This window comes from Patagioenas fasciata, chromosome 11, assembly GCF_037038585.1.
Source record: "Patagioenas fasciata isolate bPatFas1 chromosome 11, bPatFas1.hap1, whole genome shotgun sequence".
Lineage (NCBI taxonomy): Eukaryota > Metazoa > Chordata > Aves > Columbiformes > Columbidae > Patagioenas > Patagioenas fasciata.
Window position 1 is genome coordinate 27024565 of NC_092530.1, and position 27775 is coordinate 27052339.

General features: G+C 53.8%; 1 long non-coding RNA gene across 13 annotated transcripts; it reads left to right on the top strand.

The window, feature by feature from the left end:
* Positions 1-231: 231 nt before the first annotated feature.
* LOC139828868 (uncharacterized) lies at positions 232-27595 on the top strand. 13 transcript variants are annotated; one of them, XR_011740935.1, is made up of 10 exons: positions 232-702; positions 3179-3336; positions 4082-4223; positions 9405-12451; positions 13282-13471; positions 13850-14358; positions 16921-17080; positions 18926-23206; positions 23284-23406; positions 24011-24908. It is a non-coding gene; the product is annotated as an uncharacterized lncRNA (long non-coding RNA). The 13 variants fall into 13 exon arrangements; XR_011740936.1 differs by having other exon boundaries at positions 18926-23197; XR_011740931.1 differs by having other exon boundaries at positions 18926-22837; positions 22965-23406.
* The last annotated feature ends 180 nt before the right edge of the window (positions 27596-27775 follow it).

A 27775-nucleotide genomic window follows, 5' to 3' on the forward strand; every position in this document is an offset into this window, starting at 1 on the left:
AGAGCCAAGTGGCTCCTAAATTAGCTAAGACATTAATCAGGTCCCATTTGGATTAGCGCAGGGTGTCCAGGCCCTCACCCTCGTCTCCATAAATTAGGCGGGGTTTGTATCTTCAAGGCTTCTCTGGAATCGTGTCCTGTCTCCCCTCCACCCCCTCCCCAATTGCTGGTGACAAGCACACACAGCTTAATTGGCTGGCATGGGCAAGGGCTGACATTAATTGGCGGCGTTTGGCTCCAGACAACCCCTGCGGAGCCTCCCGGGGATCTTATCAGCCCATCTCGGAGAGCAGCAGCTCCTGGGCTGCCGGGTCCGTGGGGCTGATCCGCTGCTGCAGATTTCTGGTTTGGTTTTTGTGGCCCGTGGGCTGGGGAAGGGCAGCTTTCACACGGCAGCCGGTGATCCCGGCTGTGACTCCACGGGGGAAGGGACCTGCGGGTGTCACCTCCCCGCGCGGGGAGAGGACACGGTGCTCGTGGGACACCGTGGATCCCCCAGGCACACGGTGCTGCTCCTGGCGGGAGGTGGTGGGTGCCCCTGCAGATGGTTGGGGTCCCTTCCCACCTGCCCTGCTCCTGCGGCAGCTGGGGTGACAGAGCTGCACCGCCACCCCGAGGGGACGGTCCCTGTCCCTCCCTCCCCAGCATCTCTCACCGCTCTCGGGGGGGAAGCGAACAAGCTTTGCCTGGGAGCCCTTCCTGGGTGAGTAGCCTCACGTCGGTTTAATCCGTCCTATATGGTGCATGGCTGAGGTTAGAAAGTGAGCTGTAAATGAACATTTTGGGAAGCGTGGATTCGTGTGGCGATGCGTGTGTTTGGGCTCTGACGAGTTTCAGTGGCCAGTTAACTTACTTTAAGGGACAAATTTAGTAGTTCCTTCTGATCGCTTTCACATCCCTCCCTTTACCTGATTAATTCTTAACCCATCTTTATAATGAACTGTGAGAGACAGCAGCTGTCCCTCCTCTCCAAACAATCTTTCCACCATCAGGGAACAGCACTTGTGCTGGGATGAACAGGAAGTTTCTGGTAGCTCTAACTATTAAAAAAATCATGTGATGCTTTATTTTCTTCTTTTTATGACCCGGTTATGACCGCCTGCTTTCGCTGTATTTACTTAATAGGGTCCAAAACAGCCGCGCGTCCCTCCGTGGTGCAATCAGGGATGCTGGATCAGTATCAGTGTCTGCACTTAATGGTGTTTAAAGAGTTTGAGGAGGATTGCGAAGCAAAATGATAACGGGGCGAGCGGCTCGGGACTGCGGGTTAATGTGGATTTGTTGTTGTGCGTGTTTTTGCATTGCTAATTTCCATTGATAGCCTCTGGGAAGTGGTGGGGATTCTCCAATCCAAATGTGCAAAATTCTCCCTTCGATTTTGTTTGGAATTAAACTCGTAATTTATTACAATAATTTTGGGCTGCAAATGGAAAAGTCGGCAGAGAAGGGAAAGAACGTGGTCACCTCAGCCTCTCAGGTTTGAAGTAGGTGGAATTCCACCTGTGCTGCTGCGGGGATGCTGCTCAGACAGGCACCTCCTGCCCTCGGGCGCTCCCCGGCCCCGGCTCTTTCCTTTGTCTGCATCTTTGGCCATTAAGTTCGAGTGAATTGTGGCCGATTTGGAACAAAACCCTCAGCAGCCTAGAGGAGTGGAGGATAATTAGGCTTTTACACCTTTTTATGAAAGGGGCAGTCTGGGTGAGGAGAGGAAGAAAGGAGCTCTTGACTGCTCAGAAAAGCTGTGCCCTGGCTTTGCCCGCCCTGGAGCTGGGAAGGAGGTGGATGTTGGAAACGCCCAGCCAGGAGCGAAGGTTCGCCTCGAGGGTTAACTTCGGTTTTTACTTTCCGCAGTCAAAAGAATGTAAAATGTGCCCTGGCAGTGGAAGTTGCCATGGGATTGCAGCGAATTTTCAGAGGGAATGGCGCATTCCTCCATGCGTTGCAACGATAGCCTCATCTGATGCCACCTCCTTGTTACTTCAGCCATGAAAAGCCACCTCCCCTGCCAGTGCAGGGCACCCCTGAGCCCCCCCTGCTCCCTGCTGAGGCTTGGGGGTCTCTTGCTGCGGCCAACACTTGCACCAAAGATGCTGTGTATACTGTTCAGCAAACCTCAAGAAATACCCTGTCCTGTGAGACTTTCCCCGAGGAGATGGTATCTCAGCATAGCTTCCCCGTCAGGAAGTTTAACAATATTCAGCTTAAGTTTTCTATTATGAACATGATCCCCCTGCTCTTAGCAGCCGGTGCCATAAGCCTCCTCCTCGGCAGTGTTTATGTACTCAGGCTATTTGCAGGATGCTGTCATCCCCCCCTTAGCTGCCGCTTGCTTGAAGTAGGCAGATGCTGCTCTTAAAACATTTCTGCCTGGATTCCTCCAGCCACTAGATCATTAGAGCCTCCCTTAAACTCTTCTGCTGTATCAATATCTTTCCTAGCAATTACACGCTTAAAGAGCAACGCAATATTCCCGTTTTAATAAACCCTCTCCAGCCCAGTGTAAACACACAGCAACATGTATACAGAAAACAACCCCAAAGCCTCACTGGGAAAGCTTTCCACTCCATCCACAATTATCTCTCTTGGGGAGTGAATGAGAAGGAGCACATGCTGGAAGTGACAGGCGCTCGGCGTCTCTCACGGCGCTCTTGGACCGCGTTCAGCCGCTAATGGCAATGACGGTGGAAGGGCGGACGCGTGCGGCAGCGGGACGGGCTCTCCTTGTCTCAGCGCTGGTTTGAAGCTGGGGGTTAGGTGTGAGCAGCCGGTCTGGAGATGCAGTGTGGAATGGGAAATTACTTCTTGCTTTAAAACTCCAACTGCACTGTAGGAGCACCCCCCAAGTAACAAAGTTCTCCCCGCCATCTCCCCGCAGTGCTGGGCCTGTGATTGCGGGTTGATAGTGCACCACTGCTTCCCTGCGCTGTGCTGGGAGGAAACGCTGATGCTGGTCTGGAGAAAGGCAGCGTTATAAACCAGACTCTTGGAGTTCAAGGTGTTTCCTGACGAGGGCTCTTCCTGCTGTGCGCTGTCACCAGCTGTGCGTCACAGGACACTTCTGAAACAAGATGGATGGCTGCCCTCTGGTTTGTGCAGCATCGAAGACAGCCTGTTTTCAGCATTTTAGCAGAAAATATAAGCATCCGTGACACTTGATCCCTTGCCATGGCTCTTTGCAGGTCTGCGAGGGTTGGACCTATTTGCTTGTTGCCAAGACTGGTGCGTGCCAGCGATGTCCTCTGAGCACGGGAAGGAGCCCAACAGCCTGCTGATGAGTCTTGTCCATCTGCAGGGCTTTGGTGCTGGGCTGTGCAGCCTGCCAGCCACCCCCCAGCAGGTACGAATCCCCCCTTACGTGGAAATGGGGCTCAAAAGTGTCACTGTTTGGTGCTGGGTGGGCCAGTAGTGGCCTCAAGACCAAGGAGCAAACGTTCCTTTGGAAGTGACCTCAAGATGGGTTTGTGGTGTCCCCACTGGGTCTGTGCAACGCATCAGGTGGCTGGGTGGCCCCAGTGGGGTGGCTGTCACCCCCACACCCGCTCAGGGATGCTCCATGGGGAGGATGCACCATCCATGGTTGGACTCGAGGATCTTGAGGGTCTCTTCCAACCACAGTGATTCTACGATCCCTCTCAGCAGATGAACACTGTACACTTGCGGGGGCTCCTGTCACCAGGGCTGCCGCTCTGTCACATTTCACCAGCACTAATTTCTTGCTCTAAGGATAGAAAGGACCGGGATGGGGGCGGAAATCCCCCCTGGTGCTTGCAACTCCTGGGGCTCGCTGGTCTGTGCCCTGCTGGAGGGCTGCTCTGCAGCCAGATAACATTGTGTGTTACTGCGGTTTCGGGCTCCTCCAAGCAGAACTTGTTTTGCCATTAAGACCTGAATCTTTGCTGCTAAGGGGAGACTGAGCTCACAGGAATATGACATTTCCAGAGGGTAAGTGGAGCACTGATCCTTCCCTCGCCCGCATCGCCACCAGGTCTGGTCCTGCTCCTGTGGGGGCCCAGCGAGGGCTCTGGGGGTGCTCCCAGCCCTATTCTGGGGGGCAGAGGTGGTGAATTCAATGTTCTTTCCAGGATGGCAATGATGGACTGACAGAGAGCAACATCTCCCGACCCCTGGCGATGCTCTGTGACTTTCCATCAGCCGGGTTTCCATAGCAAGAATGGGAATGCGGGGTCGCCCCTTCCTCCTTTGGCACACACAAACGGTGCTCAGGTGAGTTTTACTACAAAAATCCTTCTTTTTATATGTTATCCCTCCTTAATATAGTTTTTTAACCTATGCCCTAAATTACAACGTGATACAAAAGATAGATACTATCTGTTTCCATTATACTGTTCGTTTTTTTCCTATCAGATATTCGTTATTAAACCACACCGCTTTTGCAATGCGGAGACGTTATTGCAGATGAGTGACCAGGCCTTAGTGTTCCGAAAGCCTGGCTAATTAGAAATGAGCATGGTTCCCAGCAGGAGAACTGAAGGCGCAGGGCAGTTAGAGCAGAGAGCTCAGAGTGTGTGACTTTGTCCAGCTGACATGGGCTGAGCTTTTTCCCTCTTGCGCACCTCTTCCTTTTGGAATAAGCAATATTTCCACTTTCACACACCGGCACCAGGTGGGACGTGGGGAACCAGGCTGCCGAGAGGTAGACGGAGGGTCTGCTCATTTCGGAGTCGAGCTGTTCGCTTGAATGTGTAAGCAAAGTGGCCTTTTGTTTGTTTTAAGATTCAGGCTGATGGAGGGGGAGAAAAAACCAGCCAAACAAAACCAAAAGTAAAATCCAAAATAACCCAAACCAACAACCCACAAACAAACAAGAAAAACCAGAGGGCAAATCTCTCCCTCTGCTTCAACTTGTGCAATTAGGGAGGGTTTTACTCAGAGCCCTGGTAACGCGGGGCCGTGTCTATGGGCTCCAGCAGGTCCCTTCCCAGCTCCCGTGCTTAATTGCACTTCCATTGGCAGCTCCAGCAGCCGCTGCATGTGTTTCAAATGAACTCTCCACTTCAGGCTGGTTTTACTGATCACCTTAGCGTGACTGGCAATTAAAGCCCTTTTCAGCTGAGGGAGAATTATTGCCTGTTTTTTAGCTTGTATCTCCCTCCTTTGCCTTGCTCTGTCTTTTACATTTTCTAATATTCCCTCAGTTCCTTATCTGTTGCAAAAGCTCCGCCGCGGAGCCGTTTGTCTCTTCCCTTGATGAGAACCATGTCCTTTGGGAGACCAGCTGGGTTTTCCCCCGCCGAACAGGACGGTCTTCAGTTGTTGCAGCGGATCTGCCCAGTTTTTAGGTGCTGTGGGGAATAAAGGAGGAGGCAAACAGGAAAAAAAAAGCTTAAGAGAGCAAAGGAGGGTGAACTTAACCCAGTGGTAAATCCATCCCCGAAGCTGCGGTGCGAGCAGGAAATGATCTCCTAACTCCCTGCACCTGCATCCCGGGGAAGAGCATCCAAAAGGGGCCCAAGCCCGGCAGGCTCTGCAGGAACGGCGCTCGCCAGCCCAAGTGCTGGGGTTTTTAAGACTCCTTGGCCAGCTCCAGCCCTCACTCGGCTTCTGGTTCCTGCCTCCTTGTGCCTCTGCCAGATGTGCTCTGCTTCTCCCTTATCCTGCGGTAAATGAATCCCGGTGCTGCTGAAAAGTATCAAGGAGGCAGCCCTGGGAGGTGGGGGCAGCTGAAGGCCAGGATGCTGATGGCCCCTCGCACTCCCTGCACTAAGGCACCGCTGCTTTTAATGCCTGGTGCAAGGCTGGCACTTGGAGGGGTCGATGCTGCTGATGGGCTTTCAGCAACCAAATCTGCTCAGGAACCACCAAACCCGGGCTCTCGCAGCTCTCCAGCCACCCCGTGCCAAAGCTGCTCATCAGGAATAAATGCGTGTGCAGATGAAAAAGGGCTCGTCTGGAGGCTGGGGTGGTTGGGCCCAGCCCTGATGTGGAGGATCCTCCCCGGATTAACCCCACACAGTGACTGGGCGTGAGTGCCTGAGACAGAGGAACATGAACGGGACCGAAACCAGAGCAGCATGGAAAGGTGCTGCCCAGCCAGGAACCCGCCCGGAGGGAGGGAGGGAGGGGGGCAGGGTGGCTGCAGCGTCCGCTCATTAAAGCCGGGCTGAGGCTGACGGCGGTGCCTCCCGAAGCACAGGTCTTGCCAGGTCTGCTGGCTTCTCCCTTCAGGAGTGACACAAATTAAAGCGGCTTTTAAAGATGCAGCATTGAGGGTTATCCCCTGACCTTGGAGGATCTGCTGGGACTTGAAAGGCTGGGACTCTTCAAGGAAAATCACAACAGAAAGAAGGTGATTCCCAGGCTCCCGTTCAGAGACAAATACACTCGTTCTATTCACAGCTCTGCAGGGAAATTCACCTTCCCTTTGCAATACAGGCGGGTTCTGTAGGAAGCGGTGCCTGACCTTCGCTGGGCAGCACACGGTGCTCCCGGCTCATCAGGTACTCGCAGGGTGCAACCTCTTGCAAACAAGCGTCCTTGCTCCCAGCTCATCAGGTACTCGCAGGATGCAACCCCTTGCAAACATGCGTCCTGACCCGCTCAGCACCGTCTGAGGCCGGGTCAGCGTTCCCAAATTCATCGCCTTCCCCACCCAGCAGATGCGGAGGAAGAAAGGGGTCACAGAGCCTCTGGCAGCCCAGACCTAAAGCTCGGAAAAGCCTGAAAGAAATTGCCTGCAGCTGCTGCCGTCGCAGGCTAAAACCCGGCCATGACAGTGTTTTCGGATTCCAGCGGGATGGGAGAGGTGTTTTCTGGAGGCTTCGCTTCCCCCGGCCCCGCGGGGGGTTATAACAAGGAGATTGTGGGATTTAAGTCCGTGATGGTGGGATTAGGCGTTCCTCAGCCCAGACGCTTCCACATTCTTTCCCCCTGATTTGCCACTCGCTGCTCTCATTCCCCCGACCAGAAACCGGCTCGCTCAGCTCCCTCCCAGCTACGGAGCCGGAGGAGTTTCCAGCCCCGCGTCCCTTCCTAGCGTATGTGCCTTGATTTAATGCTTTGATTTGAAAGTTATTTTTTACAATAAGAGAAAGATGGCCCATGCCAAAAAAAGCAGTTTCATGAAATGCTGAACATGACTTGCATTCTGTAATTGCAAACCTGAGAGACTTGGAGTAATTGACATTTTGGATGTATTGCAGAGTATCGTATTTAATCTTGAAAAGCAGGTTCCAGGCAAAGGAGGCAACTGCCAAGCCAAACTCAGACTCCTCACCGGGTTCCTACCATAACTCATTTTCAAATTCATTCAGCTTAGTCCTGAACCTAAATGTTTACGTTTTTGATTTACTAAGATAACATTCCTGGGTCAGTGGAACTGTTTGTCAGGGATGTCTCGAGGAGACAGCAGGAATCAGCGATGTGCCGGGGATGCACGAGGCGTGCTGGGACTTCTAGAGCTTGATGGAGAATGGTGTCCGTCTCCCGCGATATGGGGGTCGGCAGGGAGATCCTGGCGTCCCCCCGTAGGTCCCGACGCCTGTTGGGTGACGCAGGAGCAGGTGTGTGCCCCGTTTTGCAGAGGTGATGCTCGGAGCTGTGCGGGAGTGCCCGCGGTGCTCAAGGCGAGGTCTGCTCCGTGCTGCCAGCGCTGCCACCCAGCCTGTGAAATCACACGGGTGTGGGACCGGACACAAGTTGAATGTCACAGAAGTGTGACTCAGTGCGCGTGTATTTTTGTCGGTGCGTGACTTCAGTGCATGTGTAATTTTATAAACGTGTGGGATGTGACTGATGCTTGGTGAATGCATCTAAAGCAGAGGCGAGCCAAACTTCCAAGCTAACCCATGGGTTCGACTTTTTCTTTGTCTACGAGTGCGGCTACTGTAGGGTATCTGTCCCGCATTATCGTGGTTTACAGCCCGGCTATAAACATTTGCTTCTGTTTGAAATACAACAAATATAAGCGGAAATCTGCTTTCTGCTTTATGTGTCCTGGTAAAAGACAGCAGTTGAGGTTTTCTAAACAGGCCAGCCCTCCTCCTGCAAACCGTGTTTACATTGCTATGCATTTCAGTGGAGTGAATACTCATTTACAATGGTGCAAATGAAAAGAAAGCAGAAAACCCAGGAATGTAAGAGGGAATTATATACCCCTGGCCGTGGAAATGAAGATGCAGCCCTGGGACTGCAGCTCTTAAAAGCATCCGTGGAGCTACGTTTATATGGGGCCAAGTTGTGAATGGGTGACTCGCACTGGATGGGGCCAGAGGTTGAATTGGTCACCTTAAAGGTGACCAGAATGTAATGCTCATAGTGAGGCCAGCAGCATCGTGCCAGGCTTGTTTGTTAAATTTGTTACAGCCACTCCCAGGATTGAGCTGGGATTAGGACGGTGTTGAATTTGACGCTACACACACGTCAGTAATATTGCCCTTTACCTTGGAGGGCTCCCAGCCCCATCGGGGCAGCGGGGTGGGGGAAGGAGTTTGCCTTCTCCTTCTATGGAGTGGGCTTGCCAACCGAGTTTGGGGATGATTTGAGGGTCAAAGCTGGCATCGATTGGGAAGGGGTTATTATTTGCCCAGCTGCACATCTTTATTCATAAACGTGCCCATTGTTCTTCCCATTTTTGCATATTTCATTGTGTGAGAAATGGGGTGGGGAGGGGAAGCAATCGCCACGTCCCTGGGAGCTCGGCTGCTCTTTTATTTGGGCGGCGGGGGCTGCAGCAGGAGCCCGTGGCTGTCGGGATGTTCACATCTGCTCCCGATTTGTGGACAATGCAGCACCATCCACATGCACATGGACGAGCTGGGACAGCTTGACAGCCTGCCCAGGAATTCAGACCCAGCAGTCACTATCCAAAGCGATCGGCGCTGGCTGATCCAACGTTAGGAGCGGGGGAGGGAAATAAAAGGAAAGTTGCCTCTGTTTTGTGCTGAGTGGCATCGGAGCCTCCCCAGCTGGGGAGAGCAGTGCTGGGGACTGGGAGCAGCAGGGGCTGGTGTGCTCTGGAGCGGGGCAGGGTGCTGGGTTCGGATGTTCCCCTGCCCTCTGCTCCTGTCTGGTCTTTGAACCTCGCCACAGCTGCTCCCAGCCCTGCTTGCTGCCTGGGGCCGGTGGGGCAGCGAGGGGCTCTCCTTCCTCGTCCTCCTCCTCGGGTACTTGCTGGGGTCCTGCCATGGGAGGCGACGTGGGCAGGAGCAGCTTCATCCTCTCCAGCTCATTCTGGAAGACAAGATCTGCTCCTGCTCAGCTCTGCTGTGGCACAGAGGTTCTCCACCGGTCCCTGATCGCGATCATCCATCAGAGCAATGCCGTGTGGCACACTCTGTCCGTGCAGCAGGTGATACTCTCTGGTGATGGGTCTGTGACCCCTCAACCCTTCCCTTGGCTTGGCACACCTGATCTGCATCATGCGTTGCTCCCTCCTTCCCCTTACAGATCGTGCTGGCCCCTTGCAAGGGCAGCAGCAGCCTGGAGAAGGGGAACGTCCGGATTGGAGCAGGGCAGGGAACATGATGATGATGATGATGATGTCTCCTCTCCACGAAGATGCTCCAGGGCTGCCCTCCTGCTCCCCGGCATGTGCTGCATCGCTTCACCTCCTTCGGCGCAGCAAACAGGTGTAAGTAGGTCTGAGCCAGCCTGCTGAAAAGCAAGGGACCTAAATTACATTACCTTGCACACCAGCTCGGAATCTGACCTTGGGGATTAATTAGATAAACAACTATCTTGTACAGTACCTTATATAAATGTACAAGCAAGGCACCATTAAGGATTACGCTGTCACTAACCTAAGCCCTTAGTGATTTAATTAGACAATTAGAGGGTGCTTGGGAATGCTCTCGTAGTAACCAGAGATATTAATACCATTTGTATTTATATTTAATGGTGCTGCAGAAGAGATTTTAATTATTCTGAGTCTTACTTGGTTTTAAACTTCCAAAGCGGAAATTATCTTCTGATTTTAGCAGAGTCCCACAGGGTGCTGTCGCAAGCTCTGTGTTGGGCAGGTCCCAGGGCCAAAACCCCTTTCCACTGCAAACCCGCGTGTCTCCTGGGCCGGTGGTTTATTCACCGGGACGGAACGGAGCTGCCGATGCCCTGGGGAACGCAGGAGGAGCAGGAGCTGGCCCTGGGCTCCTGGTGTCCGAGCAGCCGTGAGCAACCCAGCTGTCCCCAGGTAATGACTGCACAGGCAGACAGGTTTGTGCGTGGTGCTGAGGACGGTAAAATCGATGGCAGGTTCAATAACTGCTCGTGGAAGAGCAATGGGCGCATTCCCTGGTCCTTGGCCTGCTGTGACGGAGCAGGGTGTTTACTGGCACGGAAAGGGGGGTGTTCGATAGAGCCTCCCACACGTAAAACAAACCCCGTCCTTGCTCCAGTCCTCTGCAGCACCCAAATCACCGGTGGCTGTGCAGCAGCTTAGGAATATCAAATAAACCCTGGTGAGGAGGGAGAGCCTTCGGCTCACATCAGCTGCAGCCTGATTTAGGACACCCCGGCAGGAGGAGAGTCTGGCTCAGCACAGGGCAGCTCGCAGCCCCTTCTTCATCAATACCAGCTTTCCTAAAGATGCCATTCTTGCAGTCTCCCTGCCAATAATTGTATTTTCACTGTATTACAGCGTCAGTAATACAATTAAGCCTAAATAATATAGATGAAGCGGAGAGTAATTTGATTTGCTAACTAATGTCTGAGGCAAGTAGATTTGTTTTCCTGTTTTCATGAATCTATAGTTGACTAAGCCCACAACCATTCCTCCACTCCCCGTCCTTTGGTGAAACGTGGATACAGAGGAATGATTCATCGTAGGGACGGATCCAGACTTTTGAAGAAGGAGAGGATGTTTGCTTTGGTTTTATGCGTGGAAGGAGTTGGGATCCTCTTGGGAATTCTGCAGGAGGCAGCGAGCGGGATGTCCTCGGATAATCAAAGACAATGAGGAAAAGCGGGGTCAATGATCCGTTCAACGAAAGCATAAGGCAAATGATACGTCGAGCGGTTCCAGAAAGTGGTAATTTGACAACAGTCTGTGCCGTGAAGCCATCTGGGCCGGGGGGATGTGACAGTGCCAGGCTGCGCGATGGTGCCTCTGGGTGGGAGCCGAACCGCTGGAGGCTCCAGGCACGGCTTGTCCTCTGCTCCGCGGACACGCACGCAGCCCGGGCGCCTGAGCTGAATGGGACAGAGGCATTGCTGGCCTCTCCGTGCACGAAAAAAGTCATCTTTGGAGCCTAAAGAGTAGACGTTCGTGTGTGACTTGGTTTTCCGGGAGCTGATTAACTGGATGTGGGCTTGGTGAGCTGCTATGGAGGGATATTGCACATAGTTATTCAAGGTCAGGACTTTGCTATTTTGTGTTGCTCTTTTCCATTTGCACAGGGCAAAAATATGAGAGCAGAGCTCGAAAAACCTGTGTAAATAAGAAAGGGAAAAGAAAACTGCAGGGAACAGCTTCCTCTGTGCTGAGCTGGGCCCTTTTCAGGCAAATCTGCTGTTCGCCCTCACAGGCTCCAAGCTCTGCCCAAGCCCAAGTGTCCCAGCAAGGCAGGAACCGCTCCATGCTCAGGCTGCCCCCGGGGATGGTCCGGTTTCCATGGCATGGGAATTCCTCTATAAAACCACCCTGCAATAGTGGCCGGGCTATGCCAACACGTAGCAGTGCTCCGGAGAGGGCTGCAGGGAAATATTTTGCAAGTCCTTTTTATTCCTGGTTATTAAAAGCTGCTGAGGTTTGGTTTGCAAGAAAAAGCCCCAACAGTATATGGCCTTGGGGTGATGCCCCACGCTCAGAGCCCCGTCTGCTCTGAGCAATGGCTGGTAGCCCATTTATTGGGAAGGACTAATGGTGGGCCAGGCCAGGTGCTCCTGCAGGGATGAGCTTCCAGCAGCAGCGAGCAGGGCAGGGAGGGAGCTGGAGCAGCAAGCAGTGGTTGGGTGATGGCAGGGAAAAGGCCAGGATGGGTTACTTGGAGTAGATGTGCTCTCTGGGCTGACAGAGGAGGAAGGAAACTGGAAAAATAGTCTCTTTAATGTGGGTTTTGGTCCTTGTTGCAAGGCTAGGATTAAGTGTCCTGTTGGAAAAGGTCCATGGGTGCCTGAGCTCTCCTACCGGGGGGCTGCGCTGGAGCCAGCCGTGTGTGGGCAGGGAGGCAGGAGTGGGGACACGTGTTTTCCAGTGTTCCCAGTGCCCCTGGATGGACTGGTGTGCGGGCGGGCTCTTCCACATCCTGCTGCCCCTGAGCAGACCCTGAGCTTTGCGGGTCTCAGCCCCTCTGCTGAGAGAGGGCACGGGCACATTGCAAGGCTCTGGGAGACCGGGCTACATCCACAGCCCCGGGTTACGGACCCCTTTGCTCTGGTGGTGTTGTCCCCGTGCGCAGGTCACCCCACCAGTGAGGAAACCCCAGGCTCTGAACAGGAATGGTGCAAGGACACGTGCGTCCCCAAAGGAGATGGATGCAGCCCCCTTGCTCGAGAGGGTGAGAGCTCAGGTGTTTGGGGATGGGCTGAGCTGGGGAAGGGGCCCCAGAGCCAGAGAAAAGTGTCTAACTCACTTTGTTCCCTGGGGTAGGTGGTGATGTCCAGATGAACATCTGCTTGGGATTCAAAGCGCAGCTGAGGGCTCTTATTCCAGGCTAAGAAATGATGTGTCTTCCCCCTCATCCTATTGTAACTCTGAAATGCCCCATAGCAGCACAGGGAGGGAATGAATTTCAGGCCGAAGGTGGGCGGGGAGGTTTCACAGCAGCACGGTTGTTCTTCTCGGAGGTGGAGAGCTCTTGAGAGGGCCCTGGCCACTGCAGCGACACAGGGTGTCTAACCCTGGGCTTGGATGATGGATGGTGAATGGAATGAGGAGGAAGGAGGTAAGGCTTGATTGGTGAAATGAGTGGCTCATCTACTTGGCAGATGGTGCCAAGGCACAAACCCCTTGGTTTGCACTTGGCATCCATGGCCGATGCTGGGAACCTGAGCTAGTGCTGAGCAAAGCCTCCCGGTGCTGGCGATGGATGCCCAGGGCGCATTAGGGGAGGTGCCGGCTGACAAAGCGCCCATCAGAGCAGACACCGGCTCTGCTGAACAGGCTTCAGCCGTCCTGCATTTGAGGCTGTTACATGGGAGCTTGGAGAATGCGATCTCATTCCAAACACCAACCTCGATGGCTGCACTGGGATTACAGCTCTGCAGCATGGAGGCAGAAACTGGCTGCTTTTATTTGCACATGCACTGATATTAATTCTCTCTCTCTCTCCTCCCTCCAGGTTGGAGCTGCTCTTGTCTTCCCAGCCGTTCTCTTGGTGTTTTGCAGTTGGCCGGTGGTCTGAGGCCCTGGTTGTCCCCAGCTGTCCCCGGCTGCTTCCACCTGCAGAGCTGGGTGCCAGGCGTGGGACATCTCTGAAGCAGTGAAGCCCTGAGGTCCTGCCGCTGGGGATAGTGCACCAACAGCCCTGGGAAACTCACCAGCTAAACATCACCATTGTCCTCCGTTTGTCCCTATGGTAAGCCAACAATGGCCAAGTGGCTGTGCAGTCCCCAGCCCTGGCAGTTGGGGACCTTCCCCGCTCCCAGGCCACGCTCCGCACAAAGGGGCTGGAGGAACCAGCAAGATTTCTCTTCCCCTGATGCATTGTCCTCCAGCCAGGAACAAACCTCTCCCTCCATGGCAGCCTCTGTCCCTTCCATCTTTCTCTTGGCAGCTAAGTTGTTAATAAGCTGCTTTTTGCTATGATTCCATCTAAATTACTACTTTAAAACAACTACAGATGTGCTAAATTGGCTCAGCATAATAGGATGAGATGGAGAATAAAGGTTCCCCCAGTGGGCTGTCGCCAGCACAGGTAATTTATTACCTGGGTGGCTAATTATACACTTCTCAGCTTTCTAGGGTGAAAACATCTTGATATTTCCTAGTTAAGGAGCCCTGACACAAGTGAAATGACCAGACATATGAATAGGAAACACGGTGATTAAGTACCTGAGAGATGAAGAATGCAAAGGAAAAGGCATTCTGCAGCCAGAAAAAATGAACTGTGTGATTTCCCCCAGCACCCTGGGGGAGCGGGGAAGGGCTGGAGCTCTCCCAACTCCGGCCAACTCAGGCACTTTGTGCATGAAAACTGCAGCTAACTGAATTCCAAGCTGGGGGAAAAATACCTTTGGTATAGGAGAGAGAAGAAATTGCTTCATGAGTTCTGCATATGCGCTCCTGAGCTTCGGGGGCTGGGGAAGGAGAAAGCCCCACAGTTCTCCCTTCTTGGAGACGGCTGCACCCCTGTGCCATGGATGGATGATACCCAGGATGAGCAGCTCCCCTGTGCTCACCGTCCCCGTCACGCTCCTGGGTGATGCCCGTCACCGACAGCTCCTCACCACCCAACAAGTGTAGGTAAGCAACATATATCTGTTGCCCTCTCATTCATTATTTGCTTGATAAAATGTAATGTTTGCTCAGTTAATGTGCTCGAGACAAGGTATCTTATAAAAATACACTGTCTGTCGAACGTGGCACAACGGGCCGGTTTTCACAGTGGTTGAAATGGATGGCGTGGGGCAAATCCCACATTGAGGAATGTGCCTCGCTGAACCGTTTGTGCCAACCGCGGCCTCCAGCCACAGCTGACGAGCCAGGCGTTCCCGGGCTGTTTGTGGAGGATTTGCCACAGAATAGCGAAATAAAACCTTGGCGAAGAGTTTCTTTTTGTTCACCCAAGGAAAGCCCCCCGGGGTCAGCGCAGCCCCCAGGCTACAAGTACAGCACGGGGGACCCACGTGCGAACCCCAGCAGATGCTTCGTTAAAGCCTAGCACGGCTCCTGGAGCTCTTCCATCTCTGTGACAGCGGCAGGGACTGGGATGACACCATCTGGGAAGGGTGCCCGGCTCGTCCCTGGCTCTCTGCAAGGATGGAGCAGCAGCAGCAGCTTTCTTTTCCCGTGGGAGCCTGCATTTCCCGTGTTGCAGCAGGGAAGGATGGGCTGGGTGCAGCCTGGCTCTGGCGGTGCCCAGCGGATGGATGCAGCTGGAGCGGTGCCCGAGACGTGGATCATAGAACCGCAGGGTGGTTTGGGTTGGAAGGGACCTTTAAAGGCCAGGGTGAAGAGGAGGTCTCTGGGAGGCAGAGTGTTCCTGACAAAAGGGAGAAAACAAGGTGTCTGCGGTAGGAAAGGGGCCTCATTCTCATGGATGAAAGGGAAGGATTTGCGTGCATGTCTTCAGACTCCACAGCATTTCCCAGCGTGCTGGTTTTATGCTTCTTTATCCTTCGACTTCTTCCTCAATGAGGAATTAATCAGCCTCGTAGTTCCTGCCTGGGAACCTGTAACCATGCAGCAGGGGTGCCCGTCACTCCCCCCGCCGCCCTGTCCCACCCCCTTCCCCACGCTGTGGTCCCAGATATCTGACAAAGCCACTCGAGAACAAAGCTGCCCGGCTAATTCAGGGAATTATCAGGAAGCCTGGAGCAGAGCTGAGATAATGGGCCTTAAATAGCAGCCTGACTGCGCTTCCTCCAGAGGCTTCCACAGCTCCCCGCCACCCTGGGACCAAGGGTGAGAGGACTGGGATGTCCCGATGGAGATGCTGGCATGGGGGGTGAGGGATGCTGGCTCTCTCGCTTTGCATTTGGGAAGCAAAAAAAGGAAAAGCGATGCTTGCTGGGGTGGCTTGGTGGTCTTTGCCGCCACGGTGTCCTTGCTGCAACAGTGGCCTTGCTGCAACATCCTTCTAAGCAGCTTCTGATGGTCGGCAAGCGTCGGGAGGGAAAGGTCAGCTCTGCAGCCCCTCACTGAGCCTCAGGGGCATTTCTGGGGGCTGCTCTGGGGCTCTGCAGCTTCATCCCTCACAGAGCAGAGGCTCCTCCAGCCTCCCCGGGGACCCCTGTGTCCCCAGCCGCAGGTTGGTCCCTGTCCCACTGTGGCACAGACCTGTTGGTGGATCCGTGTCTGCGTGCAGAGCTGAGCACCTCCAGCAGCCTTGAAAACAGCGCTGCTGAAGGCCAGGACCCGGGGAAAGGATCTGCTCCAGGGAGGGAACCACACAGCAGCCTCGTGCCCCAGGCGGCAGGCGGTTCCTGCAGCCGGCAGGCAGCGTGGCAAGGGAAACCTCTCTCCTGCGACGCTCAGATGGTGGGACCAAAAGGACTGGTTTGTCTCATTTCCTCGTGGAGGAAATGTGCTATTCCAAATAGGACTTGTAGCTACTTCAGAAATGAGTCATTACTTTGTATATAAGCTAAACACTGGAGCATAATCATAAATAAATAAAACTGGTTTCGTAAACTGGAAACTGAATGTATCCCTCCCTTGTTTGAAATGCACTGTGATTCATGCTGTTGCTTCCTAGTTTAGGTTTTATTTTTCTAAACCAGGTTTTGAAGCCTTCTAGCGCTCTTTGCGCTGTTTATCCGCGCTGCGGTTTTGATTGGTCCTGTGATATTGCTCGAGGAACATTGTTTGCCCATATGTTTGATATTAATAACAAATTCCAGCCCTCGTGTGCTCTCTCTTGTGCTGTGTCCTCGCGGGGCCGGCGGTGGTGACAGGCGTGAAGGCGCTGGGCTGGAGGCTGCTGAACATCTGCAGGTCACCGGGTCACCTCCAGCTCCACCGAAGGCTGCAAAGCGCTGCCCAGAGCAGGAGCTGGAGCTGAAATCCGGGGGCACGGACCTGTGCTCATGCGTGTCTGACATATCGGGTGCTTCTTGCTCAACATGCTGGTCCCACCTATTTGTTTTCCCCAGCCCCTCACTCCCCTGCAGCACTGGAGTGCTGGAGCAGACAAGCCAAGAGCAGGTTCAGGCCCTTGAGCTCTTAGAATTTATTTATTTTATTTTATTTTATTTTATTTTATTTTATTTTATTTTATTTTATTTTATTTTATTTTATTTTATTTTATTTTATTTTATTTTATTTTATTTTTTAATTTATTTTATTATTAATTTTTTCCACCAGGATGTCTTCCAGCCGGATCAGCTCCCCAGCCTGACTCACGAGGAACGCCGGGACAACCAGTGCCACCATGGGGGATCTGTCATCTGCGGGAGACCATAAGGACCTGCCCAAAGCTTCGGGCATCACCTCTAGGAGCATAAATCCTGTGTACAGAGGACAGGTGAGAAAGCGCCCTGTGCCTCAGGCTCCCCTGCTGTCCTCCTCAGCACTAAAGTGAGCTGGATACCGGATTAGACCAAAAATCACATCCCCATCCTGCCTGATCAGGATGGATTCTGCATTTTGGGGGCTGGGTGGATTTCGCCTTTCAAGCTGGGGCTGGCTGAGCCTTGGAGCTGGTTCACCAACCGCAAAGCCTCGTGTTTAGCACAGAGCCTGCCGTCTGCACAGCTGTCCCCACGCGAGCAGTGACACTGCAGGGTGAGGACGGGGTTCTGCTCCAGAGGAGCCCGGTGGCCCCGGCCGCATCCCTGCTGCATTGTTACCGCCGGAGGAATCGGAATATTTTGGCTCCTAATCCTCCCGCAGCCAGCCCCGGCTCCTGGGTGTCTGGGCCTGGCTGCAGAGCTCCCGGTTAACAGCAGCTCTGGAAGCTCGCTGGGTGAGGAGGTCAGCCCAGGCATCTGGGGTCGCTTCAGGGTGACCCTGCTCTTCATTTAGGCAAGAAAAAAATAAGCCTGCCTCTCTCTTCCCCTGAGGTCTGAGGGGGCTGAGCAGATCTGCAGTGCCTGGTGTGGTTTTGCAGGATGGGATGTCTCGATCTGCTGTGGGATGCGGGGCTGTGGGATGCGGGGCTGTGGGATGCGGGGTTGGGGGCTGCAGGGTTGGGGGCTGCGGGGCTGTGGGATGCAGGGCTGTGGGATGCAGGGCTGTGGGATGCAGGATGCAGGGTTGGGGGCTGTGGGGCTGTGGGATGCGGGGTTGGGGGCTGCAGGGCTGTAGGATGCAACGCTGTGGGATGCGGGATGTGGGGTTGGGGGCTGCAGGGCTGTGGGGCTGCAGGGCTGTGGGGCTGTAGGATGCGGGGCTGTGGGATGCAGGGCTGTGGGATGCAGGGTTAGGGGCTGTGGGATGCGGGGCTGTGGGATGCAGGGTTGGGGACTGTGGGATGCAGGGTTGGGGGCTGTGGGATGCAGGGCTGTGGGATGCAGGGTTGGGGGCTGTGGGATGCAGGGCTGTGGGATGCAGGGTTGGGGGCTGTGGGATGCAGGGCTGTGGGATGCAGGGCTGGGGGATGCAGGGTTGGGGGCTGTGGGATGCAGGGCTGGGGGCTGTGGGATGCAGGGCTGTGGGATGCAGGGCTGGGGGCTGTGGGATGCAGGGCTGTGGGCTGAGCTGTGTGCCCTGGGAAGGGCGAGGCGGATTTTCCGTGGCCCCGGTGCATCCCAGGACATCAGCTGGGGGTGCCTGCTCCACACCGGCAGGGCAGAAATGGCCCAAACATCCCTTCCACGCTGCACATCTACCCTTCCTCTTTATTTTTTCTCAGATGCCTCATTTTCACAGCAGCAAGGGGTAGTTCAGCCCGGGAGGCAGAAGGTACCATAGCGCAGGAGCCCCTTAAATCCATGTATTTGCTCCTACTTGAGCAGTTTCCCATGCCATGCTCTAAACCACAAAGCACCAGGTTAATCTATTCCTTAAAGCTGAGCCTACTGAGACTAGATCCTCCCTATGATTTCCACTGTGTCAAGAAACCTCAGAGACCTTGGTGCATCATGGCCCAAATCTCATTCTTAAGTTAAATAGCTGCAGTTGCCTGTTCTGGCAGAGCTGAGCTGCTAGACCTGCTCCCTGCAAAACCAGGCTGGAGCATGTAAAACAGGAACGTTAACTGTTTTTCCAGCTGTCTGTAGCTCACGAACTGTAAAACACACGCTAACGTTACACCTCCACGCCTTGCCGAGGAGGTGCCAAGTGACACTGGCATCGGTTAATTCTTTCTTTTTTAAAGATTTTTTCTGAAAACTGGAGGGAATCGCTGACAGCGATGATTCTCCTGCAGGGTCCGTGGCTGTTGGCAGGACCAGGCTCCACCGCTGTTCCCCAGGCTGGGTGGCTGTCACTCCGTCCCAAAGGTAGGACAAGGCAAGTGAGACCTTTCCACCTGGGACCATGGAGGTGAAACATCCCCAGACCTTGGACCCAGAGCCTGGGCTCCCACCTCTCAGAGCCTGCTGGCTCCTGAGCAGCACTGCAGGTGATCGAGCACCCCAAAGCAGTTGTCACCAGCCAGGGGTTGAACCCCGCTTTCGGGTGGGAAGGCGCGTGAGCTGCCTGGCCAGGCTGAAATCAATTTGTGTCTTTGAACTTGACTCCTCTCTAAGCCTGTTTTGGCTCTGTTTGTTTGGAATAGACCCGATCCTAAAGGGGAAAAGCAGACAAACCAGACTAAACATCAAATATTAAATAGCAACTGCTAATATGACAGCCCTTAAACACGAGCGCTCTCCTGCCTCGGGAGCAGCTGGAAGCCGGGCTGCACACCCACCTCCGCAGCCCGCGCTGCCCGGATCGGAGTCAGGCTCCACGTGTATATATCAAATTGCTGGAACGGAGAAGAAATTCAGTTTCCTGCTGCCAATCTTTCTGGCATTCCATCTCTCGGCTGCTTTCAGCTGAGGTAGGAGGAGACGATGCGCTTTCCCTTCTGCCCAGTTCGCTGGCTCAGCAGAGACCGGCAGGGAGGCTTCTCCCCCAGCCCGCTGGAAAATTAAAGAAATCTTATTTTGCTTTGGGATGAATCCAAGAGGCTTTGAAGTCCTGGGAGGGATCTGCTGGCCAGGCAAAGGCTTCTCTTCTTCCTTCTCTCTCTCCCAGAATTTCAAAGCCACGGCATTGGGATAAATCCAAGAAGAGGGCTCCTGTGTAAGCAACGGGGAGAGCACGGAGCAACATGGCACAGGCCACTGGTTTGTCCAGCTCCGCTGGGGATCGCAGGGACCAGGGAGGTCGTGGTCACAGAAATACCCCCAAGCAGTGGGAAAGAGAGAACCTCAGCCGCACGTTCCCCTGTTCGCGTGCACGCTTGTGCCATTGCATCTCCGCTGTCCCTTACACTCCTCTATGGGTGAAATTTCAGGAGCATCAGGGCAAACATCAATGCCCAAGGACCCTTCACATGGTAGGGACAGCGAAGGAATGAGGCGCATCACTGAGCAGTGTCCCCGTCACGCTGTCAGCGGGCACTTGCAGCCGTGGCACGGTGTGGCCCCGGGTCCTTCTCCTTATCGACCGCGCTCCTCCTCGTTCCTTGAGCCACTTCGTTATCGCATTTTGAGCATACCTTCCACTTGACTTAACACTAACATATGTACAGTCAACATTGCAGCAATGCCTTACAAATTAGCTAGGGCTGATTGAGAGATTATCCACCGGTCCCGGCCTCCCCTCCGTCCGCAGCTCCCACCTCTCTGGGCTGGAGCGGGGGCTCGTCCCGGGAAGGGAGCTGGGGCCCCCTCCTGGTGTGCCCTCGCTGAGTTTCTGGGAAGCATCCTTTTCTCTTTCCTCTTCTTTTTCCCCCCCTTTCTCCAGGTGAGGACATTTTTGGGTGTTGCGGTGGGGCATGTCCCTGCTCTGCACAGCACCGCATCCCGCCCGTGCTTTATGTGGAACCAGTACCCGGGGCCCCTGCGGAGGGGAGGGGGCTCCCCATGTCCCCATCCCTACAGACGGAGAAGCTCAGCATCACAAATGGTACAAGGAGCCGGCAGCGCTCCAGGGAGAGGGGACCTGTGCTGTGACCAGAGGAGCCGAGATCCCCGCGAGCCCCAGGGACACCCTCGAGCCCCAGGGACACCCCCAAGCCCCCAGGGACACCCTCGAGCCCCAGGGACACCCTCGAGCCCCAGGGACACCCCCAAGCCCCCAGGGACACCCTCGAGCCCCAGGGACACCCCTGAGCACCAGGGACACCCCCAAGCCCCGGCAGATCTCTGCCTGCGCTGGGTATCTGCAGCTTATAAACAACGAGAGGGGAGGGCAGATGGACCGTGTGTTTGTCAAAGTGCTTTCACGAGAAAAACCTGCAGCAATTCAAACACCAGGTTGCTGGTTCTGCTTCCGCCGTCCCAGCGGTGCAGCCCTGGCCAGAGAGGTTTAAAGTCCTCCTGGAGGCATTCCCGTCATCCAACAATTCCCCCAGACACATGTTACTACACATTTCTTTGTTCTGAGCTTTTACATTTCCTGTAGCCCTCTTGAGTTCCCAAGCACCGGCCACTTAGTGCTGGCAGTGCCGGAGCCTTGTTTCTGTGTCACTTAGCGCTGGATGTGCTCTGCGGGCACGTTTCTATGTAAGGGGCTGTGGAAAATGAGGATATGTTTTATAATGTTCCGGTGCAGAGGGGCCCTGCGCTGATCACACAGAGTTATTACGGCTGGAAGGAATCTCTGCCTGCTCACCTGCTCCATTTTATCCCCTGCATCAGGCTGGTAAACCATCCTTGTCAGATGTGTACTTAGCCTTATCCTCGAATATCTCTGGGGAAAGCAATTCAACAATCTCCCTGAGCAGCCTGTTCCACCGTCTGAACTCTGGTTAGAGTTATAAAGGTTTCCCTAATGTTTAACTTTAATTTTCTCTACTGCAACATAACACCATTATGACTAGTCTGAGCTCCTTGATGACTCTTTTTCCCCCTAAGCCCCCATTTAGAAGGGACGGGGAAGTAGTGAGATGGACTGACTCACAGCTCGGCTACAATGCGGTTTCAGCCAATTCCATTTAATACGAGTTAGGGTAGGCAGAGTTTATGGGATCATCCCAGGTTTTAAATGGTCCTAGGCAGTGCTCAAACGTCCTCTTGTGCAATCAGCTGGGTGGTGGAGCTGCCACTTCCCCCCAGCTTGGGGGGGGACGAGGGCTGAAGTGACCCCTGTGCTTGGCTGGTGGGTACATGGAGGGGCACAGGACTCACTGGTGGGGACATGGTCTCAGAGGGGTGTGAGGGTCCTGCCTGGGTGTCCCTGTCACCCTCAAACACCATTTCACAGCACCCCAACCCGTGGGCATCCACCCTTACCTGGTACCCAGGGAGCGATGTGGAGGGGATGTGCAAAGCACAGGCACCTGCACCCTGCCTGGGGACCAGCTCTGGCCCCTTAAAACCTCCTTGTCCCCCCCTCCGCAGGGCTGCAGAGGGCTGGGCAGGCAGGGACAGGCAGGAGCGCAGGCAGCGGGGCTGCGTCTCCCGCGGGAAGGGATCGCATGTGTCGGACGAGCTGCGAGAGCATCTGGGCAATGAGCACCAGCACACAGACCGGAGAGGGGAGACTGGAATGTAGAAAGGAAACGAGTACATGGAAATTCAAAACTCTCCCCAGATGAAAAACAGAGGGGAGAGGGGGGTTTTTTTGGCAAATGAAGTTGTAAAAAAAAAAAAAAAAAGTCGGTGATTTTCTTCCTCGTTTCTAACTTTGCAAATAGCACCAAGCTCCAGTTGCACGACTGCATCCTTCGTCCTCTGCTGAGTGCAGCACGTGTCAGCCTGGAAGGAGCCTCCATCTCCCCATCACCGCCGGCACGATCCGCTCCTTCCCCTGCTCCCTCGGCCCTGGTGGTCCCTGTGTCCCCGTCACTGCTGTCCCCTTGTCTTCCCAACTGCCTTTTATTTCTTCTGCACCCCAGTCTCCTGCTCCCCCACCACTGTGTTAGTAATTCTCATATCCCCAACTTTTGCTTCCAGTTTTGTGGCTCTCTTTCCAGCTCTGTCAGCAGTAGCAGGTGGGTGACTCCCCCTTTCCCAGCCCTGGATGTCACAGCTGCCCCCCAGCTGATGAGCCATGGGGGGGCCCTGTCACAGGCTCACCAGGAGATGGGGAGAGCTTCAAGCCACACAAGATTGAGCTGCAACCCTATCTGTTGGGTCTCCGTGGCTGGTGAACGTGAATCCAAGCGGACAGGTCAGGGTAGCAGGTATCTTATAGAATGGTTTGGGTTGGGAGGGACCTTAAAGATCATCTAGTTCCAACCCCCTGCCCCAGACCTTCCACTAGACCAGGTTTTCCAAAGCCCTGGCCAAGCTGGCCTTGAATATTTCTAGGGATGGAGCATTTACAGCTTCTTTGGGCAGCCTGGCCCAGTGCCTCTGGTGGAGATGCAGAGCAGGAGAACGGTATGGGCAGCATCACCAGGAGGAGTCGGACGGGATCTCCTGCCAGGGCCACGCGTGGGACGTTGGGATGTGCTCCCCGAGCACGAGAGAAACCGGGTCCACTCAGCAAGTCTGGGCTTTGGGGCTTTTCCTCACCCATGAATTGTCTGCAGAGTGTGACTGTAATTAAAGTAATTATTCCTTTTTTTTTTTCTTTTTTTTTTTTGTCTTTTTGAGTGATTGGAGCAAGTAACTTTTATCCATTCAGGGCCCATTTGCAAGCAATTTACCTCAAGAATTTGGCAGTGGAAATTAAGCCGCCTCACTGGGCGAGCAAGTTGCGCCGCGTGTTTCCGTGTCGCCTGTGGATCAACGCGACTTGTTGAGTGAGGTTAGTAGCACATCTATTTGTGCTTATCGGCTTGAAATGTGTTTCCTATGGATATTCTGCAATATTTACTTAAATCTAGCTGTTTCTGCTAAGGCTCCTGGCAGCAAGCACAATTACCCGAATTTTCATGGCTAACACAGACAAAACAGGACACTGGGCAGGGTCTGAACTGATTGTTTGAGGATTCAAGTACACGCAATATTTGTTTTGTGGTATTTATCCAATTCAGTTTACAATGTGGGAATTTTCATGTATTTATTTTTAAAGCATCCTCCCCAGCCCCCCCATCTTGCAAAGCTTGTGGCTCTATCCAGGATTCAAGTTTCCAACTTTTGCTGTTTTGCTTTAGCCATCATTTTTTTTATAAAAGTGTGGTTAGACTGTTTTTACTTTAGAAAGAGAGTTGATTTTCTCCCTGTTCTTTTTTTTTTTGCTGATAAATTGCAAATGGATGAAGGAAATCTGCTCAGACTTTCCCCACAGACATTCTCCTTTGGGCGGGGATTAAACATGGGCAATTTCAGTCTAAAATGCAAATGCTTTGGACATTTATGAGAGTTGGAAAAGAGGGGCCAATTATGAGAGCTGCTCTGTGAGTTTACAGGGGTGCTACTGGCAGCCGGTACTGCCGGGGGCACAGGGGCAGCGTGACGGCCGGGCTGCTGGGAGAGGTGCTGAGCACCGTGTCCTGGGACAGACAGCACCGTGTCCTGGAGATGGAAAGTACTATGTCCTGGAGATGCTGAGCACCATGTCCTGGAGATGGAAAGTACTATGTCCTGGAGATGCTGAGCACCATGTCCTGGAGATGGAAAGCACTATGTCCTGGAGATGCCACTGAGCATCGTGTCCTGGAGATGCTGAGCACCATGTCCTGGAGACAGAAAGTACTATGTCCTGGAGATACCGCTGAGCACCGTGTGCTGGAGATGCTGAGCACCATGTCCCGGAGATGGAAAGTACTATGTCCTGGAGATGCTGAGCATCATGTCCTGGAGATGGAAAGTACTATGTCCTGGAGATGCCACTGAGCATCGTGTCCTGGAGATGTTGAGCACCATGTCCTGGAGATGCCACTGAGCATCGTGTCCTGGAGATGCTGAGCACCATGTCCCGGAGATGGAAAGTACTGTGTCCTGGAGATGCCGCTGAGCACCGTGTCCTGGAGATGCTGAGCACCATGTCCCAGAGATGGAAAGTACTGTGTCCTGGAGATGTTGAGCACTGTGCCCTGGAGATGGGGACCTGGGCACCTGGGAGGACACGGGGTGGCTGGAAGTGCCTTTGGGAGCCCCAGGGTGCTGGTGCTGGGTTTGGGAAGGAGGAGGAGGGGACATGCGGGAAACCCCTGCGGAATCTGACAGCAGATTTGCACTGTGAAAAATTTACATCTCCTGCCGAGAACTCAATTTTCACAGGAGATAATCAAATACGACCCGTGTAACAGGCTGATATTTTTACAGGATGTTTTGCTTTTGTTTTTAATTTTTATTTGCTCCTCTCTCTAGGTTTCCATTTGGCATTTTCAGCAGTTCCTGACGGTTGTATTTTGACAAGGATTCTCAAAACGCTTGTAAACGCTTCCAAGTGAGGGTGAGATGGAAACCACGGCGTCTACCTCCAGTTAGTAACGTGACTTGAGGATGAAGTAGGTCAGGCCGGGGGGGTGGATCCTTTACTGCCATCCTGGGGTTATTGGAGGGAGGGGAAGGGAGGGAGGATGTAGCAGGGCAGGAATGGCGCAGGTATCAACAAGGCACCCGTGGAGAAGCGTGGGAGTGGGGAGGATCAGAGGTAACAACAGCGAAGCTGCGAGGGCAAATCTCTTCCTCCACCCACGGGCTCCCTGAAGCCCTTGCCTGTCAATCAGCCCCTTATTTACATGAATGCTAAATCCGCTTGCAGCTTCTTTAAATAAAACAAGAACACGCACCTTCCTGTAGTGAAACGTATTATAGCAGTTTGTCACAGCATCATCCAGTAGGTATTAATTCCCGAATCATTTTATGACATGTTTTATCATAAGTTATTAAAGAAGGTAGCTGCATTGGGCAATCATTTGATAAACTGAGCCATAATTTAACATGCTCCTCCGTCATATTAGTGAGGAAGAAGATTTATTTTCTCGGTGCAACTTTAATTATGGATAACACAAGTAGGGGACTGAGTCGGCTGAATCCTTCAGGTTAACGATGTCTCCAGCTTGGGGAAAGCGCAGGATCTGCCCGAGCTGTGATTCACCCACGGGTGGCACCGTTTGGCCCAGGTACACAACGTGGCCTCGAGTTTTGGGCCTCAGAAAGGTGGTTTTGCTCTCCTGGGAGATTTGGGGCACTCACACACGGTGCCGGGGGCTGCCCAGCTGCGTCCCCTTGGGCGACTTTCCCAGCTGGGCAAGAGCGTGTCCCTCAACCCATGTTTAGCTGAATAACAAGACACGTGTTTCCCTTGAAATGTGGTCACTTTTTGGCCCATTGGTCTAATCAAAGTGGGGAAATCTGTGCTCTGACAAGGACCGTAGGAGAAGTTTGTTTTCACGCAGGGCTTGCTCGGTGCGTGTTGGTGTTTGCTCCAGACCTGCTTCTTGTGGGCTGGAACCCTTCCCCGAGCCCCGGCTCTGCCCTGCTCTGTTCTGCTCTGCTCTGCTCTGCTCTGCCCTGCTCTGCTCTGCTCTGTTCTGCTCACAGCAGCTGCTTTTAGCACTTCCAGCGCAGCTGTGAATCCTCCAGGATGGCTGGGAACCGGGGGATCCACCGCTGCTCCAGACAGACCTGGGGTGGCTGTTGGAGGACTTGGAAATCATGGGGAAACCACCACCGAAGTGCGAATATCGGCTTCTGCAGCCTGCGCTCCCCTGGGGGAAATGACCTGGGAACGCGGGGTGCAGGAACGAGCAAAAAACCCCAGGAAATGACCCGGGGGCTGCTGAAAGAGCTGAATATCTCCTTCCCTTGGGGGAGTTAATGACCCTCCTGGTGAGTGTCACTGTTAGGCTGGGAACTTGTCAGAAATCCTCACGTTCCCCCGGTTTGCTGCCGTGTTCTTGCTCTTTTTCGTGTATTTATTTTTGGCTCTGGAAATTGTCTTTTAATTTCTGCCCCTTTGTTCTGGTGTCTCTGCTCCAGCCCCGTGCTCGCTCTCCCGCTCCAGGAGTGCACTGGGGGGCTGGGGAGATGGGGAGGGGTCCGTGCCAGTGTTAGGATGGAGAATGTAGAATCCAGCCCCTCAAATTGCCTGAGGAGCCTTCCCTCCTTCATCATCACAAAATGGGGGGAAAAATTAAAATTCCTTATTAAACTCTGCATTACTGAGCAGTTCGGGCTCGGGACTGAAGAAGGGAGGAGATGCTTAAATACATTGGGCTGATGTAATTTCTTTTAGTCAGGAGCAGAAGAAACACAATCCAGTTCTCTTCCCCCCACAGAACAAAGGGGAAAGTCCCCAAGGGGAGATTTAAAAAAGTGGAAAATAAAAAAGGCAAGACAAAAAAAGCCTGAAGTGTCCCCTCTGTTGTGCAGAACAGCTTCTTTCTTCCCCCACTTCCCAGCACCAGTCGAGCTCACAGAGCCATAAAATAAGAGTTTGTGGCGTGTTCAATCGATTACTCCTCCTAATGCACTGTTTTTGGAGACAGGTTATTTATTTCAGATTCTACATGTCTACATGCAAAAAAAAAGTAAAAATTCCCCTTCTTTTTCTTTCTTCCCTTTTTGCTTTATGGACTTTTTTTGCCCCTTTGCCCCCACCCCCCTCCCGCGTGCCCCCAGACACAAGCGTTTCCCAGGGAAAGGTGCGGCCATTCCCACAGTGAAACCCAAGGCAGGTAATGACTTTCTCACCCCATCCATACAGCTCCAGAAAGTGCTGCCTCACCAGCTGCATCCCTTTCTTCTGGAGAGAGCAGGGAGGGGGAGTGCCAGCCCCCTCCAGCCCCTCTGCTCCGAGGCCTCTCCATAAAAAAAAAGGAGAAAGATATAAAGGGAGCAAGTGTTTGCAGAGATAGAGTTTCCACAGGGCTGGGGGGGCTGCTGGGTGTCCAGGTTCCCCAGTTCCTCTGGGCTCTCTGGGGGTCCAAAGGAGGAGCCGGGTTGGGTCCCCACTTCTGTTGGGTCCCCACTTCTGTTGGATCCCCACTTCTGTTGGGTCCCCACTCGAGGGCCAACTGCGTGGGAAGTCCTGGCTGCAAACCCCTGGCGCTGGAGCCAATGTCCCCAGTCACTGAGCTGGGTGCAGCGTCACCCCTGTCCAGCCGCGGTGTCGGGCTCTTGTCCCGGTCCCTGTCTGGGGCACAGCAACATCTCCCAGCCGATGTCTGGAAGGGGAGAGCTGGGGTTATGGCTTGGCAGCTGAAAAGCAGCCAACAGCAGGG